Raw genomic sequence first — 5,735 nt, 5'->3', positions numbered from 1 at the left:
ATTTACAAATCTGTTTTAACTTTCCAGAGCCAGTTGAGATATATATAAAAGAGGTTTTGCCTGGAATACCCCTTTAATGCGCCTCTGCCTATCATTCTGAAAGTTATGTACAGGCAGAACTTCAGAAAATTAAACAGTGGATGCAAAATCCTGTACATCATTACCAAGGTTGCAGCTACAACAGATGTAGATGTCATTTTGATCCCTGCTCATATTATTAACCGTACATTATATATCAACCCTCCAGACATGTTACTGCAGCTCAGCTAAATACAAGAATTATGTCTTCAAATATGGCATATTTATCCACACCACATATCTGCAGCAAATGGGGCGCGCATACACACACACACACACACACACACACACACACACACACACACACACGTGCATGCATGCATGCATACATACATACATACATACATACATGCATAAATACACACACACATATACATACATGCATAAATACACACACACATATACATACATGCATAAATACACACACACACACACACACATCTATATATGAGCCACAGACCACTTCTATAGACATATTTCATAAAGGTAATGAAGATTTTATTGGTCTTGCTCCTTCACAGCTGGAGAAGAATCTCGCCATGTCTAATCATACTCTACAATATGGAAAGCTGGCAAGGAACTTCGACTATAGTGATTTTCAAAACACAGAGATCCAGCGGCTTCTGAGAAAGCTCAGTGATATTGATAAGGCTGCTTTGCCAGAGGAGGAGCAGAGACAGGTGAGCATTGACAATGCATATGTTGATGATCTGCAATTGTTTTTTTGAATAGGAAATAAGAGGCTAAACAGTAAACAGTAGAATGGTGGTAGATCACAAAGGATATTACACGTCTATAGTTAAAAATTATGACCATATGTGGTGACAACTGTCTGCAGGGTGTATAGATCAGTTTGTGACTCCATGGCACAGTTAACCTACACGGTCGAAGTTGAGTTCTACACTTCTCTCTCCTTCTCCCTGCAACTCATGACAAGACACTTAATGATTCCTCCCTTCTACATTGTATATGGACAATGTTGGGTTCCTCTCATTGAGGACTTAGGGTGACCTGGGTTAACCTACTCTAAGACAATGCTGCCAAATAACAACTCAATATATTTAAATTCAATCTTTGCTCTACTACATAAAACTGGTTTCAGAGCTTGTTGTAATTTTATTATTCTGAGTCTTAAAAGGGGGTGATTGTAACTAACGCATAACATTTTTGGTGCCATTTAAGGGATAAACATTGGGAAGACCTTTGTGCATCGGCTCTCAGGATATACAGATTGTAGGCATATTAATGTGATAGAAGCCAGCATTTTATGAATACACTACTAAGTGTGGCTCCCACTCTTGCAATTCCATCAATGCATTGTATTAATTTTAAAGGAGATATATCGGGAGGAGGGGGGGGGGGGAGGAGGTTATCCCCTTTTCAAGGGATAGGGCATAAGTTTTAGATCGCGGGGGATCTGATCACTGGGACACCACCCACCGTCACCCCACCATCTCCTCTACATGGCCCAGGCTTTCCCTGGGAGCGACTTTGCAGCACACAACACTCCCCCTCCATATATCTCTATGGGAGAGCCGTTCAGCTATCTTTTGCTCTTCCAAAGAGATATATGGAGGGGGCCGCCGCTTTGTGCGAGGGCCGTGACACACCACTCCTGGGGACAGCTGGAGCCCGTATAAGATTGCGGGGGGTCCCAACGGTTGGACTTCCCCTGCGATCTAAAACTTATCCCCCATCCTTTTGGATAGGGGAGAGTTTCCCCCCCCCCCATGATACTTCTCTTTTAAGGCTTTGCATGTGTTGCTACATTCCACAAAGGGTGGCTGTTTTGTGTTAGACACTAGCTAAAAGTAGAGTGTCATCTCACTAGAAATATTGATTGTACGATCTGCATACATGGGCTATGCTTATCCAGCAAATAAATACAGCAGTAAAGGGCAAACATCCAGCATTATTAGAAAGCACCATTTACACTGTATTGACAATTTAAATTCACAATAAAGAGATACAAACACAGACTTCTGTAACATTTATGGGGGATTTTATTTCCTTCTATAAGTTTGAATCATGCTTTCTAAAGCTGCACTATTCCCCTTTTGGTTGTTAGAAGTCTCATCTGTGGCATCACATAATTGCTGTGCTGGCTTCTATTTAAAGAGGACTTGAAATATGATTTATAAATCCCCCCCCCCCCTTTTTTTTCAGTATAATGAAATAGTCTCTGAAATGGAAACCACCTATAGCAAGGCTAAAGTATGCAAAGACGACAAGTGTATGCCTCTTGACCCAGGTGAGATTGTGTGGTATAGTAATATTACTTTAGTATAAAAGCTATGGGGATTGTTCCCTAGCCGTGTATAGGGAGAGATGCGCCCCTCAAGCCAGACAGGGGGAGCAGCCGCCAAGATCTATTCTGAGGAATAGTTATTTGGGTCCCGGCGTAATTTTTATTCTAGAATTGCTTTGTAATGCCCAGGGGTCTCGGGGGTAATTCATAGTGTTCCAGGATCACAATGCCTGCACCAGTATTATGACAGGTTGACTTTTAAACATACCCAAGATGATGCTCCTTTGTCTTGGTACGTGCCAAAATCAAAGTTTTATTGGGGCCCAAAACTGTCATGGAGGCATGGCCCAGCCACTGAAATGATCCAATCCTGCAAAAAATCCCCATGGGTATGTTTTTAAGCATGATATCGTGAAGGTGATCCAACACTGCCTGTGGTATTGATAAACATAAATGTGCCATAAAAGTATTTATCGATCTGTTACTTAAATTTAAAACCATATATGGCTCAGAGGAATGTTTTGGTTTTGTGAATGGGAAGAGAGGAAGTAAGCTGCTGCCAGACAGCTTGGGCATTGGCTTCTCTCGAAAAACAAAAGGGTTGGACAGTTTGAAATCAAACATGTCTAACCCTACTCTTTGCTGACATCTATAGGGGGGGGGGGGAGAACTGGGAAGTCTCGATGCACATTATCTGTATGTATAGGTGTTAGTCCCCATACATCCTTATGAAAAGGTAAACCTTTGTATGTAGTTCCAGTTCTCTGCCACTTCCTTCTCCACATATTGTACATTTTAGCTTTAAAGGGGTACTCCGGGCAAAAACATCTTATCCAAAGGATAGGGGATAAGATGTCTAATCGCGGGGGGCCCACTGCTGGGACGACCCCCCCCCCAGCGATCTCCCTGCAGTACCTGCATTCTATGCGGAGCTGCGTCTCTAATCTCGGAAACCTCTGGGTTTCTGGGACTGGAGGCGTCGTGTAATGCCACACCCCCTCCATTCATGTCTATGGGAGGGGGCATGATGGTCGTCATGCCCCCTCCCATAGACATGAATGGAGGGGGCATGGCGTGAAGTCACGTCCCCAGACCCGGAGGTTTCTGAAACTAGAGACTCAGCCTTTAGAATGCGGGTGCTGCAGGGAGATCACAGTGGGGTCCCAGCAGCGGGCCCCCCCCCCCCCCCCCGCGATCAGACATCTTATCCCCCATCCTTAGGGGATAAGATGTTTTTGCCCGGAATACCCCTTTTAAGTAATAAGCTATGGGTATAATGTCTGTAAAAGTTTCCAGTACTGTAAAAGAAGTAAAGCTGATGTTTTCTAACTAAAAGGATACATAGCAAAGCAAATATTGCTATGAAATGTAATAAATATTATCCCCTAACATCCTTATGTATGTTTTAAGACCTCACTGAACTAATGGCCAAATCAAGAGACTATGATGAGCTGCTGTTTGCCTGGAAAGGCTGGAGAGATGTTTCTGGCAAACTAATGCGCAACAATTACGTAGAATACGTGAAGATTGGGAACAAAGCGGCGCAACTGAATGGTAAGAGACTGATTAAAGTGAAGGTTAACACAGTAAAGGTTCAAGGTGTCAGTTCTGTACGGATTTTTTTTTTTTATGCTATCTTTTACAGTGGTAATTTTTTTGATGAAGCACTCCAAATCCATTGCTTTCCTTCATAGCCATAGCGGTAAAAATAGAATTCTAACTACCTGTGGACTCTAATAGTCCAGAAGGTTTCCTTATTACTCTGCTGGGAAGTAGAAAAACACTCAGAGAAGGCAGAGATTTGTTACAGTCTCTGCCTTCCAGATCGCGGCATACATGATTCTCAATAAGGGCTGTGTATAGGGTTCAGGAAGCAGCCAGGACTCTTCCTTCTAATGTCCCGGTGATCATGTAGCTGCAAGAACTACACTGCAAAGTGGTATCTCAGGAGGTTAGAATTTCCCTGTAAGCAAGGATTATTATATTAGTCCTAGGTACAGGAGAAATCTGCAGTGTTTAAAATTAATAAATAAAAAAAGATTTAAAAAAGGTTTTTAAAAATAAAGACAAACTATTTTCAGAAACAAAATAAGGGGGGAAAAAAACACACACATCTGGTCATAAAGGAGAAAAAAGCTTGGTTTTAAAACTTATTTTAAAAGCAGACTTTATTCTTGGCAGTGAATACAGTAAGGACATATGACGTACAGTTACAGCTAGGCTGGCTGGGTGCACCGTGCCGTAACTTTACTTTATCTAGGAACTACAACATTAAAGGGTACCTCTCATCAAAAAAACTTTTGCTATATTATAGATTAATGTATGCAGAATAACTTTACCATTGCATGTTATTAAAAAATATGCTGCTTTCTATTTAATTTTCCACTTTGAAGAAATGACCACTAGGGGTCTCCCTACCAGTCCTGGCAGCAAGCATTTCAGACTCATGCTGGAGTCCTAAACACTACGAGCTGCCAGTCTGCTTTTTTCACAAAGGAGAACACTCAGAGCTGCCAGCCTGCTTTGTTCACAGCCTGTTTGACTGTGAACAAAGCAGGCTGGCAGCTCTGAGTGTTTAGGACTCCAGCACGTGTCAGAAATGCTTGCTGACAGGACTGATCGGGAAAAATACAATAGAAAGAAGCATATTTTTCATTAACATGCTATTGGAAAGTTATTCAACATTCATTAATCTAAAATATATCAAAAGTTTATTTGATGAGAGGTATCCTTTAAGACAAAGCTGATCTCACTTCACCAATGGCAGTGACCATGGAATTGCATCTGGAGGCCTTTTCATGTCTGCTCTGCCTGCCGTGAGGAGATCTGCTATTTGTTTATAGCCTTATGGATCAATGGGATTCCGCAGTCCAATTCATACTGCAGAATCTCCACATCAGTCTTTCCACTGCAGAAATTCTACATTCTGCAAAAAGGTCCTTTCCTAAATTTTTACGACATTACGGCTATTTATTTATTTTTTTATTTCTCTGCAAAATGCAGAATTAATGTGAATTTTGTGTGGACTTTGCAAGGATTCCGCATAAAATTTTACCAAAGCAATGAAAGAAAAGCAAACTTTTCCGCATGAATTGGGCAAAAATTCTGCATATATGCAGAAAGATACGGAATTCCGCATCATTTGGACAGAATTCTGCATGTTTCTTTTTTTTTTTTTCCTAAAGGAACATCTACTTTGTATCCAATAAAAAACGACCAAAAGTTCCCACATAAACCACAATATTAATAAAATCTACTAGTCACAGCGCAAAAACACAGCCCCTTAGAGGGATAAATTAAAAACATTAAGGAAATTTTAAGGATAGTTATTTTAAGTAGTTAAGCTATATACAGGAGCTACACTTGTCAGCTGTCATTATAAAGATCAACTGATCCCACAAAAACAAAC

General features: G+C 41.1%; 1 protein-coding gene across 3 annotated transcripts in view; it reads left to right on the top strand.

The window, feature by feature from the left end:
- ACE (angiotensin I converting enzyme) overlaps positions 1 to 5,735 on the top strand; it is a 147,178-nt gene that overhangs the window by 108,811 nt on the left and 32,632 nt on the right. The gene's annotated exons all lie outside the window — the stretch shown is intronic.

Source organism: Hyla sarda, chromosome 12 (assembly GCF_029499605.1).
Source record: "Hyla sarda isolate aHylSar1 chromosome 12, aHylSar1.hap1, whole genome shotgun sequence".
NCBI lineage: Eukaryota > Metazoa > Chordata > Amphibia > Anura > Hylidae > Hyla > Hyla sarda.
Note: the sequence above shows the minus strand (reverse complement) of the source record. Positions and strands in the feature narration are given on the sequence as shown.